The 14,509-nt window shown below is 44.5% G+C and overlaps 2 long non-coding RNA genes across 4 annotated transcripts; one reads left to right on the forward strand and one right to left on the reverse strand.

The window, feature by feature from the left end:
* Window positions 1–1,016: 1,016 nt before the first annotated feature.
* Window positions 1,017–12,602, reverse strand: LOC102421369. Of its 3 annotated transcripts, XR_002827679.1 has the most exons (7): window positions 12,487–12,602; window positions 11,445–11,674; window positions 11,018–11,229; window positions 8,173–8,690; window positions 1,888–2,046; window positions 1,113–1,354; window positions 1,017–1,031 (listed from the first exon to the last, which is right to left on the reverse strand). It is a non-coding gene; the product is annotated as an uncharacterized LOC102421369 (long non-coding RNA). The 3 variants fall into 3 exon arrangements; XR_001346755.2 differs by lacking the exons at window positions 1,017–1,031; window positions 8,173–8,690 and having other exon boundaries at window positions 1,340–1,354; window positions 12,487–12,591; XR_002827680.1 differs by lacking the exons at window positions 1,017–1,031; window positions 1,113–1,354; window positions 1,888–2,046 and having other exon boundaries at window positions 8,394–8,408; window positions 8,496–8,690; window positions 12,487–12,592.
* On the forward strand, window positions 1,712–8,375 carry LOC111824573. Its single transcript, XR_002827681.1, has 3 exons — window positions 1,712–1,858; window positions 1,965–2,242; window positions 8,270–8,375. It is a non-coding gene; the product is annotated as an uncharacterized LOC111824573 (long non-coding RNA).
* Window positions 12,603–14,509: the final 1,907 nt, after the last annotated feature.

Here is a 14,509-nt window from a genome sequence, read left to right on the forward strand (position 1 = left end):
AATAAACACCAGAACCTGACCAGAACTTCTCTGGAAATCCTAACCAGAACTTCTCTGGAGATCCTAACCAGAACTTCGATGGAGATCCTGACCAGAACTTGGCTAGAGTTTCTGGCTAGAGATCTTGGCTAGGCTGCTGATCAACTGAACGCTGTCTTCGTGTCATTCCTTCTTCGCCGACTCCGGCCAGACCTTTGGGGACCCCTGGACCTGCTGGGGCTGGACCCCAACATGGGATGGCCTGAGAGACTCTGAATCACCTTTGCCAGCATCTACGACAGCCCAGGACGACAGGATTCTGAGGGCCAGGAGCACCGTGAACACCAGGAGGTTGTTAAGCTTCATAGTGAGGGCAGGAGGCTGTGGTGGCTGCTGTCAGCCGCATCCCTTATACCTCTCGCTGTGGGTGTGGCTCCACCAGACCTGGCCCCGGCATGGCCACCACAGCCTCCTGCCCTCACTATGAGCTTAACAACCTCCTGGCCTTCATGATGCTCCTGGCCCTCAGAATCCTGTGGTCCTGGGCTGTTGTAGGTGCTAGCAAAGGTGAGTCAGGGTCTCTCAGGCCTTCCCGCTACCTGGAAGATATTTTTCCCATGGTCTGGTCCCAGCTGGTATTTCATAAGCAGGGAATTCAGGCCAAGACAGTGACCTCACCACCCAGAGTATCAGTGGTTCTTTCTACCCCAGGCAAGACTATGAGGCCCAGAGAGGGAAATGTACAACTTGGAGGGGGACTGTCACAGGCTGGTCAGGAGGCCCTTCTGGGACAGTTTAGGGGGCCCTTAGGGATGAGTGGAGGAGCGGGAAGAGGGGAGAGCTTCTTAGAAACCTGGAACAATCATCAAGGTGTGGAAAGGCCAGCAGCCGCAGTATCAGACTAAGTGCAGCAAAAGCCTCGCTCCTCCATCTCAGACGTACAGATACACCTTCCATGGGACCCAAACTCAGAAACTATGACTCAAAATGCCCCACGGCCCAAGGTCAGGTTTTGGAAACTGACCAACAGGGAATCTGAGTGTCAGAAGACCCTGAAAGAGAAGGACATGGCAGAAATGCAGGAATCGCTCAAAACTATATGGGAAACAGCAGCCCCATCCTTTTTTACAAACCCTCAAGGATCTTCCCGGAAGGCGGAGCACAGAGCGACCCCGCAGTCATAGATTTTCATGGACAATTGTTTCAGGTAGATAACACTTTATTTCTTTGTGTTGCTTTCATAGTAATAAGCATTGAACTCTGATGAAGGAAGTCTGGGGGGTGAGGAGAACAGGGAAGAGTTGGAGACCAGTTATCCGAGTCGGAGCCTGTTCTACCAGTGTCTTCTCAGGGCCCGGTAAGAAGGGATTTCTACCTGGGGAGAGAAGACAGGATCAGAGACATGGGGCGGTGCAAACTGTGCAGGGGGCGTTGGCTGGGTCTGAATCCTGCCAAATACCTTCCTCCCAGGAGCGCTAAGAGTCAGGGCCTGGGAATTAGGAACGCCAGGCAAGCCCTCCTAAGGAATGATATCATCTTGTCCTTTACTTCACAATTTAAATGTGAAGAGGAACGTGATTCATTATAACAAACTAAAAGAACAAAACAAGAGCAATTGAAACTAGCCATCATAACCATTCAGTAACGGTTGAGGAGCTTGGAGATAAATGTCCCCGTCATTCACTGAACAGTGACGCCCACTACACGGAAGTGAACTGTGCATTTGGTGAGGAGCGAGGTCTCTCGATTGTCCTCAAGGCAAATTGTTCAGGGCAGATCCCGGTTTCAAAGCTCTGATCTGTGACTTGCAAGATCAGAGCTGGCGGCTCTCAGCTCCTTCTGGGACACCTGGTTCTCTGGGAACGTTTCTGGGGCAAAGGTAAGAATGGCAGCCAGGAGACTTCTTACCTCAATCCAGACTCTCCCACGGCACCATACACTGATATCTACAGTTGTAGAAGCAACACTTCTTGTCCTTCTTGCAGATTCTATCGCGCCGGCACAGCGGTATCATCGTGAAAGGGCAGCGAAGTGGGAACTCCGGACAGTGTCCAGGTTTGACCACATCTGAGGAACGAAGCCACCAGGTGAGTTGGGGGCACCTGTGAGTCCTTGCTGGGCATGGGTCCCAGCTCGTCCCGTGGACTCGTCCCCTGAGGACGTTCCCCACCCCGAGCGCACACAGGACCGCCTCACCCTACACCCACCCATCGCCCTCCATTCAGGCTGCACCAAGTGGAGGCAGAGGAGGAGGAAAATCCCGGTGAGAACGGAGAGGCTGCTCTGCCTCATCTTGCAGACATGTGCAGTGAACCTTGGGACTGAACGTTTATATCGCCTATGGCTGGGGCCCGCCGGCAGGGGGAGCTGTAGTGCCCATGACCCAAGGTCACAAGTGCCTTAACTTGCCCTTTCTTCATATCAGCGGTTCCTTTCACGGCCCCCCAGGCAGAGGAGCTGTAATAAGTTCTGGGGCATAGGTCTGAGAGCCCATAAGAGCTTCCTCTTTTTCAGGGAGTGTTAAGGCTTCCCAGCCCTTCATAATTCTTGCTTTATGCAGTGGAGTATGAGGCAACGGGAGGGAATTATCTTTCCAGGACATTCCTCAGGTCTCACATACTTCACTCCTCACTATTTAAACCTTACTTCTCCCAACAGACTTAAGAAATGGGTACATTTGAAGAATTTACTTTGAATAAATGAACACTTGAAACACACACAGGCACCATGACAAGGCAAGATAAGGAGCTATTACTAGGATAATTTTCAGATTATGGAGAATTGGAGATCAGTTAACCAAGTCTGGGAATATATTGTGAACTGACTGCACAGACACAAGTTTAAGTTGTGTGATGGATATTTTCTACCTTAACCCCTGTCTTTAGGTCTCCATGACTTTGTATAGGCTTCTTTTGTTTGGGGATTTTTTGGTTTTTATTATTTAAAATATATTTTTAATTGATTTCAGAGAAGGAGAAAGAGAGGAGAGACCTTCTGCACGCCCCATACTAGGGATCGAGCCTGCAACTCGGGCAGGTACCTGACCAGGAATCAAACCGTGACCTCCTAGTTCATAGGTGAACGCTCAACCACTGAGCCACACTGGCTGGGCTCGTTTTTAATTTTTAAAGAAATAGTTACTTTATTTTCAAAATTTTACCTTTATTGTTGCAAGTATTACATATGTCCCCCACCATTAACCTCCTCCCCCTCTGCCCCCCACAAGGCCATCACTACACTATTGTCTATGTCCATGGGTTATGCATATATGCATATAAATTCTTTGGTTAATCTCCCCCCTCCTCTTTTGTTTTTAAGGGCCAAAGTCTAAGAGGTCATTTTGGAATGTAAACTGTAGGCCAAATTACCCTTTTAGCTCTCTCTGTGCTCCTGTAAAAGTGTGTGTTGCTTCTGCTTGCATGTTGGCAAAGGACATACCTATCTTAAGTCATGGTAAGAACCATATTGATGGATGCACACAGGACCATTGGTACCAGGTGTGGGAGGCAGAGAGATGCTGAGGAAAAAGATAGCTCTCTGGAACAGCAACTCTACCCACTGACTACTAACTACTCTTTCTTTCTTTCTTTCTTTCTTTCTTTCTTTCTTTCTTTCTTTCTTTCTCTCTTTCTTTCTTTCATTTTAATCAAAGTATTGTTGACATACAATATTATATTAGTGTTAGGTGTATAACAAAGTCATTTGACTTTTATATATATTATGAAGGAATCACCATGATAAGTTTAGTATGCACCTGTCACTGTACAAAATTATTGCAATATTATTGACTATATTCCCTATGTTGTGAATTATTTATCTTATAACTGGAAGTTTGTACCTCTTATTCCCTTTCACCTTTTCACCCATCCCCTCATCCTCTGGTAACCATTAATTTGTTCTCTGTCTCTATGAATCTGTTTCTGTTTTGTTTAGTTTAGATTTCACAGATTTCATTATTTTTCATGGCAAAATAATATATACATACATATATATCTCACATCTTCTTTATCCATTCATCTATTGATAGACACCTAGGTTGCTCCCCTATTTTGGCTATTATAAATAATGTTTCAATGAACATAGGGGTTCATATATCTTTTTGAATTAGTGTTTTTGTTTTCTTTGGATAAATACCCAGAAGTAGAACTGCTGGATCATTTGATAATTCTAATTTTAATTTTTTGAGGAGCCTGTATACTGTTTTCTGTAGTGGCTGCACCAATTTACAATCCCACCAGCAGTGTACAAGGGCTCCCTTTTTGCCACATCTTTGCCAACACGTGCTGTTTGTTATTTTTTGATGACAGCCATTTTGACAGATGTGAGGTTCCTCTTCTTTCTAGTGCAGTCTTATAGTTACCTCCTGCTGTTTTTTCCCTGTGCACCTACATTGCTCTCTTCTAGCTCTAGTTTCTAGTTTAGCCTGTCCTCTGTGCGTTTCCGTCCAAATTTAGGGGAAAAAAACCTTTCTAATTTTTTTAACAGTCCAATAACTTACAGCATCTGCACTTCGTTTTCTACCTGGAATCAAACTGTGACCTCCTGGTTCATAGGTCGTTGCTTAACCATTGAGCCACACCAACCGGACAGCGTCTGCACTTCTATTCTCAAGTTGTCTGTTTGCAGTCCCACAACCCACTTGTGACCATTCTGTTTTCAAAGAAGTTTGATATTGCAACTTCAATACCAAACATGACAACGATATTGCATGCAAGGAAAACTATGTGCCAATCTTGCTAGAAAAATGAGGCAAAGATTTTAAACAAAATATTAGCTAATTAATATTGTCATATGTGAAAATGGTGATACATCATTAACAAGTGGGGAGTTATTTCAAAAATGTAGAGGTGGTTTAACAATCAAAAGTAAGTCAAGGGGCTAGTCTCTATTAATAGGTAAAGGGAAAAATCATATGATCATTTCCATATCAGTAGTAAAATATGTGAAAAATCACTTAATCATTTAATAGATTAATCAGTTAATCTGTATATACACTAATAAAAGAAAATATGCAAAATGCCTGTACCTTCATGATGCCCACCAGCCAATCAGGAGTGAGTATGCAAATTAACCTAACAGGTGCCAAGTGGCCAAGGGTGGGGCGGGACACTTGCGTCGTCACCATGGTCACAGGTGTTCCGCACCGCCCCAGCCACTCCGGTCTCTGGGCAGCGTGGGAAGGCGGAAAGGTGGCTCCAGCTGGAGCGAAGGCGGTGCCGGCAGCCAGGTGAAGGAAGGCCCATTCTTGCACAAATCTTTGTGCATTGGGCCTCTAGTATATAAATATAAAAGGCTAATATACTAAGTGTCCCTCCAACCAGTTGCTATGGTGTGCACTGACCACCAAGAGGCAGACACTCAACACAGGAACTTCAGTGAGGCACCCTGGCCATTTACAGAGAAATGGTGCTGCAGAACTGGTGCCCACAAAGCAACACTTGGCTTCCCCCAAGTGGGACACAGGCCCTGCCTCCACCCTGTCCCGACAGCTCAGCAAATCGCAGCCGATGCTGCTGAGACCCCATGACGCAAAATGCTGCCCACAGCCCAGCCCAGCCTGGAAATGGTGGCTGTGGGCACCGGGTAAGGACATCACGTAGAATGCCTGGCTTCCTCTCCCTAGCGACTAGCCTCCTTGCACTTTCTTCAGCCCAGGAACATAACTTGCTTTATAGCCAGGTGCAAACATTTTACACTGTAACCAAATATCTATGAAATGTTTTCCCATGCCTCATCTCATTTGATCCTCACAAAAGTCTTGGAGTAGGTAGATAGGAGACTTGGTGGACTCCTATTTTCTTTTCATTAGCTGGAAAACGGAGATTTAGAAAGCTTAGAAACTTGACCTGACTGAAAAGAAGTAAGAAACAGTGGACCTTTAAAATGACTTCAGGTTTTCTCACTGCACAGAATATAGTCAAACACTGCTGCAGTTAAATATTTTGCCCTTTGTTCTCCCTGTGTGATCTACAATAATAATTAGCTTTGTGTTGATATTTACTGCTGTGTTGCTGACAATTACCTGAAAGAGAAGTTGGGGTGCTTCACTGGGCTGGGAAAAATTTAGCTAAATCAGAAAGCAGGTCTAATTAAGTAAGTTTATTCTATATCTATAACAGGCTAAGTTGACTCGCACATGCGCGATACATATAAAGCTCTCCCTGAAGCCAATCTCAGGTGTGTGTTTTGATCTGTCATTGTCGATCATGAATTTGGTTGACACTTCTATTATAGAGAAAGGGCGAATAGAGATACTAAAATATTTCTTCTAATTAATTTCCTTTCAATGTGCATGAATTTGTGCACCAGGCCACTAGTCTACTAATGATAGAAGAATATAATGTTACAGGATTAGAAGTTCACTTTAATGTGATAGCAGGCCTCCATAAAAAACCCTACTACAGAGGTAAGCATTTTCAGAAAGCAGTTAGAACACTAACCAATATTTTCAAAATCAACCTTTTCAGAAGTTGAGAACTTAACCAAAGGCTTGTAACAATCCATGGAGTGTTTATTTAATTTTAAAAAAAGGTGGAAAAAAACACACACCAAGAAAAACAGGCGAATATCAGAAGAAGAGAAAGCTTGATTCGCCCTATTCCCATCCCTTTACTTCCTAGCTGTGTGGAAGCTAGCAGACTTGCACTATAGCCCATGAAAACCAGCAGCACAGCCACCACTGAAGGGGAGAATGGCTTTTATGCTACTCCAAAGCTCCATCTCCAGAAAATTGTCAGTATTTGACCTCTCTGGTAGCTTCATAAAAAGCTCCATTCTCAGGGCATGTATTTATCTCACCCAACTCAGAACTTGCTCTTTGTGGGTCAATTTTTTGACATCACAGCAAATTCAGACAGTGAGACCAATTGGAGCTAATAAGAAGCTGACTATATATATATATATATAGAGAGAGAGAGAGAGAGGGAGAGAGAGATCTATATATATATATATATAAATACATCTATATATAGATATATCTAGAGAGATCTATATATATAGATCTATAAATATAGATATAGATATAGATATAGATATAGATATAGATAGCCCTGGATGGTGCAGCTCAGTTGGTTGGAGCATCATCCCATACACCAAAAGGTCATGGGTTTGATTCCCAGTCAGGGAACATACCCAGGTTTTGGGTTTGATTCCCAATTGGGGTGGGTATGGGAGACAACCAATCAATGTCTCTCTCTCTCTCTCTCTCTCTCTCTCTCTCTCTCTCTCTCTTCAATTTAAAAAAAGTTTGGCATGTCACATTAAAAAAAACATAAAAGGAAAAAGGGGGCAATGAGATATCTAGGAGGTTTTGAAAATCTTTCTTATTCATGGGAATCCAGTAGGCTACACGTGTACAAAATGATGTTTATTGAATCCATTTTGGAAACAGACAGCATGAGAGGTTTGGGGGTTAAGAGCTCACTCAGAGTCTAGAGCAGTGATGGCGAACCTTCTGAGCTCGGCGTGTCAGCATTTTGAAAAACCCTAACTTAACTCTGGTGCCATGTCACATATAGAAATTTTTTGATACTTGCAACCATAGTAAAACAAAGACTTATATTTTTGATATTTATTTTATATGTTTAAATGCCATTTAACAAAGAAAAATCAACCAAAAAAATGAGTTTGCGTGTCACCTCTGACACACGTGTCATAGGTTGGCCATCACTGGTCTAAAGTGATCGCTTTCTGTCCTTAAACCTCAGCCACAGAAAGATCCTAGTTCAAACAATGAAAATGAATCTTCATGTCATGAAGGGGAGAAACAGTGGTTAAAACGTGGCAGCTACCACTCCTGCACCAGCTCTGATGGCTAGAATGCCTGTGAACATCAATAAAATTTTTAAAGGTACAGTCTGAAAAATTTACTGTACAAACATCCGGTGTGTACATAAAAGGGGAAGTTGTAAACTGGCTAACAGTCATCAGCAAAATCAAGTTCACTGGATCTGGACTGACACCCCCCTTCTCAATGTAGGAGCTCAGGTTAACTGATAACTGCTATCTGCATTAAGGCCACTTACTTTATGGAAAAGACATTTAAAAACATATGTATTGTTAAAGTTGTAAACGAAAAAAAGATAAATCCAAGCATGATTAATTACTTTTCCTGTATCAGTAAATACCAGTGGCAAGTGCTCAGTGAACTAAAAGACTGAAGCCATTTGTTAAAAAAAACCATCGTGTTGTTACCTACTGACGTCCCATCTGCTAATGCATGTTCGTCAATTTGTGGACTTCATCCAATACACACACCAAGATTTTTGTTTTGTTTGTTTGAAATTCTCAGATCTCCTTTGGACACTTCCCTTCCATCACTCTCGTAGAAGAATGGACAGGAAACAACTTGTTAAACACAGTTTCCAAATTACAAGCCATCGAAAGCACAACTCTGGTCATATTTGAGATCTTCCCCCAGAAGGGAAATGCTGCCAGGATTTAGAGGAGCAGAAAGATTATTGACAGGACACCAAAATGATGCAGAACACTTGGCCTTTTATGGAGTGTCCATTTACCGTTTAATTGTTCTTATCTTCTCCCCAAATTGCATTATCTTTGATTCTCCACTTTGGTTCAAATCATTCTATTATCCTGGAATTCTTGCTATGAACTTGATTTCTGGTTCAGGTAAAATGAATAGATCAACAAGCCTTTTTTTTTTTTTTTTTTTTTTTTTTAAGGCTACTAGTCCTCCTGACTTAGTCAACATCCTATAGAAAGAGAACAAGCATATTAGGACAGGTAGTTCCCGGCTTCAGCTCTGCCCTTGATGCCTAGTGTGAACTTTGATGACACCCATAGAAATCGGTTTCCCCATCTGCAAGATGAGATCTGGATTATGTCAGCGGGGACTTTCAATTCCAAATTCAGTGGAAGATTGTGGCTCAGGCCCCTGGGACAACCTGAGAAACAAGTGGTCTGAGCATGACCCTTGTCACGCTGGAGTCCTGGGGGCAGACACACATGGCTGGCTAGAACAGAGTCTCCTCATCTGAGGAGGATCTGGACAAGGAGAGCCTCAGAAGTGGCCAAAGAATGTCCAGCCATTATCAGTGACCCTGGCTGCTCACCCCTCGGTGCACACAGAACAGAGCCTGCAGGTGTAACACCAGGGTTACAGCTCAGCAGAAACTCCTCTGCTGGAGAACTCGGTGTCTCTGGGAGGAGCTTGGTAGCTGCTGAACTGCCCCCAATTAGCCAGGGACTTAAGGCTGTGGTGCTCATCCTGGGCACTTCAGCTAGCAGCTGCGGTCCTTTCACTAATATCGTGCGGCTCAGACCTTAACTTCCCCGTCATTCTTGCTCTCTCCCCTTCACTTCATGCAGAGTTGAAAAAGCCTTTTATGAGGCATTAGGGGGGTTAGTGAATATCGGCCATGATGCCTTGGAAGCCTTACTAGCTCTGATTTCCTTCCTTTTTATCATCGGTTAAACTCGAGGCCAGAAGCTGGGGCGAGAAGACGAAATGGAGGGAAGGTCAGAGCAGCTGCCCCAGTGCTCACAGTTGGCATGAGATTGGTTTAGACAACTTTCATTTCATTTTTTAAAAATATATTTTTAAAATTGATTTTGAGAGAGGAAGAGAGAGAGAGAGAGAGAGAGAGAGAGAGAGAGAGAGATTGATTGGTTGTTGTTTCCCATATGCACCCTGATTGGGTATCAAACCCACAACCTGGTATGTTGGTATGTGCCCTGACTGGGAATCACACCAGGACCTTTCAGCGCATGGGACAACATCCAACCAACTGAGCCACACCGGCCAGGGCCAACCTTCATTTCTTGACTGCTATGTATATAAACGCTGTTCCCACAATTAGAGCATACTCACCAGCTCAGTCTCAGGAGTGGGAAGCTGAGCCCATGTCCCCCATGGGAGCTGGAAGGTCCAGGTGCCTGCTCTCCCTGCCTCCTCTGCAGCCACCCCATGTGCACATGTACTGGTTCAGACAACACATGCATAGGCTCCGTCACAGATGTGAGGACTAGTGATGGTAAAAAGCAGACACAGAGGAAGGATGGACTTTAATCCAGCATCCAATGGCTGCAGCATCTCACTTCCAGGAAGAGGCATGGAAGTGATGCCGAAGCCTTTGGCAATGCTGGCTGGACAGGATGCGACATCAATTGAAGTGCCCAGAAGCAGCAATGGTATGCTCTACTGTGACTCAAGAGTAAAAGATTATGGGACCTTCCGGGAGCACAGGTATTGTGGATGAATTTGTGTCTTCATAAAAATACCAAGCTGCAGAAAGGGAAGGCATAGTACCATCTAGTGTGAAAAGGCTGAGAATGTAGGCTGTGATTGAAATAGAGGCAGAAAGATAATTCAGGTTCATCAAAAGTGACCTTGTGAAATAAATTATTGCTGATGGAGTAACTGGCAGAAGGTAAGTCTTGCTGTCTAGCTTGTTATGAGAAGGCACTTTCCTAGGGACATTTCCATGGTGACTGGGGAGTCTTTCAGAGGTGGCAAAGCTGGGCTAGAACTCAGGTCACTGACTCCCAAGCCTGTGCTTTTCCCACTCCACCCAAAATGCTCCTCCTCCTCCTGTGGCTTTGGCCTCCTGAGAGCTTCCTTGTCCAAGGGCAGTGGGGCCAACAACAGAGCCACAAGGTCATCCAAGATTGCCCAACAAATACTCCCCATTCTCGTCACTACTTGGATCTGCCCTGCCCCCAACTTTATATCTCCAGAGAACACTATTCAACATTCCTACTAAAGGATTAAGGACTTGGAGTGTCTTGTCTCCTCATTCACATCCTAAAATCTAAAGTTGGGAGAGGATATTTCTTAATCCAAAGGGATTGTGTGCTAATGGAGGCATCTTGAGCATGAACAAGTGAAATGTCCAGATTTCCATTTCCTGGTGATATGGAGAATATAGTTCTTGGGTTGTTTATTGGATTTCTAATATTAATCCCTAGGAGTGGGGTCTCTTGCTCCTGCCCCTGCTCTCCTTCACACCAGGAACAGCTCCCATGGAGCCCTCTCGCCCCCACCCTCACTGGGGAGAGGGAATCCCAACTCCACACCCACCTCCAGGAGCTTCCATGAGCATAGAAGTCATAGGAGCCAAACAAATGGAGTAGAAAGCAGTCTTTTATTAGGAAATCACTGAGAGAAGCAGCCCAGGTTTAGGCAACCTCGATGAGAGGAAGAATGAGCCATGTGAGAAAGGCATTCAAATGCTGTAGGGACCAGGGACTGCAGTCCTGGGTCTTCACTGGTGCAACAAGAGCAGGCTCCACCTGGTAGGAGAGAGGAGAACCAGAGCTATGAGTCAGCAGGTCAAAGCACTCAGAGGCAGTGAGAGATAGGGTCAAGTCCACATGTCACTCCTCTAAGAAGCCCAGTTACAGCCTCTGAGACCCCTCAGTTTCCCCATCACCTTCCAGTATCCTCCCTCTCAAGAACCAAGGATCATTTCCCACCGCTCAGCTTTCTCTGTGCCCCTGGGAGTTACCTCTTCCTCCATTCAGTTCTTGGGCGTCATACAGACTCTTCCACAATAGCCCATACAGCACTTCTTGTTCCCGGCACATTGAGAATCCATCATACATTTGTTAGGGGGATTCATCATGGCGCACTTCATCTGAATCCTGGGGCAGGAGCCAGGCTTTGGTGGAACTTTGACTGGACCATGCCCCATGCCTGGACGTGTAACTTGTCCTTTGTCCAGAACTTGGTAAGCTTCTTGAAAGAAGAAACGTACCCATAGTTAGACACCATCTCCCTCTTTCAACTATCTTGTCTTTCTTCTTGGTCCAGTCACTGCTCACTCCAGTGTCCCCCAAATTATGACCTGAGGCGGAGGAGGATCACCAAGGCTAACTCGGGTTTGTGCTCTCGGAAGGCTATTCCCTGAGCTTTGGGGAAGGGTCTACAGGACCACAGTTTGCCATCCCTCCATTCCAAGTCCGGTGCTCAGGAGGCGATTCCAGACTGGAGTGACTCCAAGAAGTGAGAAGGATACATTGTCACTTCTGAGGGGAGAAGAGCTCCAAGACACATGCCAGGAGACCTGAGCTCCTCCTGGCTCTGGAGATTGCCTTGACAATTCCTCACCCTCTCTAAGTCTCAGTGTCCTCCTTAGTAAAATGGTGGTCTTCTTCAAATTACATGCTTTCTGAGGCCTTGCAGGTTCTTAACCTCCTCTCAGAGGACTGATTAGTCTCAGGTGATTTTACAGGGCAGACAGACAGGGGACAGACCCTACACCCAGGGCCCAGATTCCCGGGACTCCTCACTTCATTCTGCAGAAGTCCCAACGTCTAAGGCCAAGGCCACATAACAACACTTCTCCCACAGTCTTCCTATCTCAGTCCTGGGGTGAAAAGCTGGACAACTTCCTACTTTATCTGGATACAATGGAAGTGACCAGAGGCTGAAGTGAAGGCCTAAGCCCTGCCTGTTGCTCCAGAAGTGCTTCCTGTCAGCACCTAGGTTGCCCCTGACAGCCTCTCCTCAACCCAACCCAGCCCCAGCCAGGCCACTTGTCCACTCACCTCCACTGACAGCTGCCTGTCCCACCAGCATGCCGAGGACGAGGAGAACCGCCAGAACCAAGAAGCTGCTGGGTCTCATGTTGTCAGGAGGGTGTGTGGCTAAGGGCTGAGGCCAAGCCTAATTTATGTAGCCACCACTTGGCCTGGTGCCAAGGGCGGGTCTGTGGTTTTACAAGGGACAGGACCTACATTTTTGTGTTTCTACCAAGAACTATCCACCTCCAGCCTGGGAGGGACCTTGGGAATTCCCCAAAGACTATTCACAGAGGGAAATGGCAGCCACTGTGTTACATCACCTATGATAGTGCCAAGAACGGTCCTACTTTCTCATGGGGACATCATTATCGCCAAATCCTTTATATTTAGAAAGGATATGAAGCCCAGAGAAAAGACAGAAATCACCCAAGGTCATTCAGCAAGTCAGTGGTCCTGTGTTCAGATTTCAGAACCGAGGCCTTCTCCCATTACTCCCTGATCCTGCCAGGCCCACCCAAACAGTTTACCTGCCAGCATCAAGCTGGGCTTCTCTTCCATTCTCCCCAGGCTTTGAAAACAAAACAACAACCCTCAAAAGGCCAATTTGCCTTAAAAGTCTAATGGCTAATCACTGCACTTTGCCATTTCATGGGTAGTCTCTGAAACGCACCAAAAAAGTAAAAAGAAAGGTTGAAGACTAGAGGTGGAAGGGGGTGATGCCTAGAAATCACAATAAGAAGAAAACACCCAGAAAAGTAACAGGTAGAAAATAGCAATAATCTATAAGGTGGGCATCTACTCTGCTTTCCTCCTTCTGAGAAGAGCACCCTATTTCTCTTGAAGAATTCTTGTATCATCAGCTTAAGAGTCTAATGGGGACTGCTAATCGTGAAAGTAAGGATGTGTGTTTGTGTGGCTCTATTGAAGTTTAGGTATATTGAAGTTCATTACTTGAATGGACATTAAGGGGAGGAGGGAAGCCCCTTCTTTTAATTAACATGCTAGATATGAGCCAGGAACTCCAGGAGATGGTTCCAGCCTGGGAGGAGTTCAACTGTGGGAGAAAAATGAACCTAATTAATACACTAATGAAAGCAGAGAGAAAGTAGTAAGAGAGGATTCAGAAGGCACCAGCCCACCTTTCATGCCCCCTTTTCCTAAGAGCAGCTCACCCCACACTCTTCCCCAGTTGGGTTATGACCCAATAAACTAGCTTTCTGCCTAAGCTAGTCTGAGTTGGTATTTTGTCATAGCTACCAAACTTGAGAGTAATAGAAACTAATACCCAGAAGTTGGTTGTTACCAGGGACAGAACCTGAAATGTAGATATGACTGAGTTGAATTCAACTGAGACAGAGAAGAAAATAGACTAATTATTGGGTAGTAAACCAGTAAATGAAATTTTAATGATTTTTACAATCATAAAAACACAAGGAGCTTATAAATAAATTTAATACATTTTGTGCAAGACAGCTATAGAGAAAATTATAAAATGTTAGTAAGAGACATTTTTTTAACACTCCCAATTAGAGAAGTATACCATGCTCATGGATTGGAAGATTTAATATGATAAAGATGCCAGTTCCCTTCAAACTGATTTTTAGATTGAATGCAATCCCAACTAAACCCCCAGAAAGGTTTTTGTAAAAGTAAGCCAAAACTTGGCAGTATGATTCTAAAATGTACACAAAAACATGCAAAAGGCAATATAGCCAAAATACTCTTGAATAAGAACAATTTCATAAGACATTAATATAGCAGCTCTCAAGGTTTCTTTTAAAGCTGTAGTAATTACAATAAAGTGCTATTAGAACAATGATAGGTAAATATGCAAATGAAATAGGATAGAGGGTCTAAAATCAGATGTTTGCACATAGTGAGAGTATGTTTTTAATATGGTTACATTACATAAATAGCTATGGTTATAGTAAGAAGACTGCACATCATAATATCAACATAGGTTCCTGAGTGGTTGATGGGAGGATAAAGAGGTGGGATAGGAGGGAGAAGGCAAAGAAAATAAATATTGCTTCACCAAAAAACTCAT

Source organism: Myotis lucifugus, unplaced genomic scaffold (assembly GCF_000147115.1).
Source record: "Myotis lucifugus unplaced genomic scaffold, Myoluc2.0 scaffold_2456, whole genome shotgun sequence".
Classification (NCBI taxonomy): Eukaryota; Metazoa; Chordata; class Mammalia; order Chiroptera; family Vespertilionidae; genus Myotis; species Myotis lucifugus.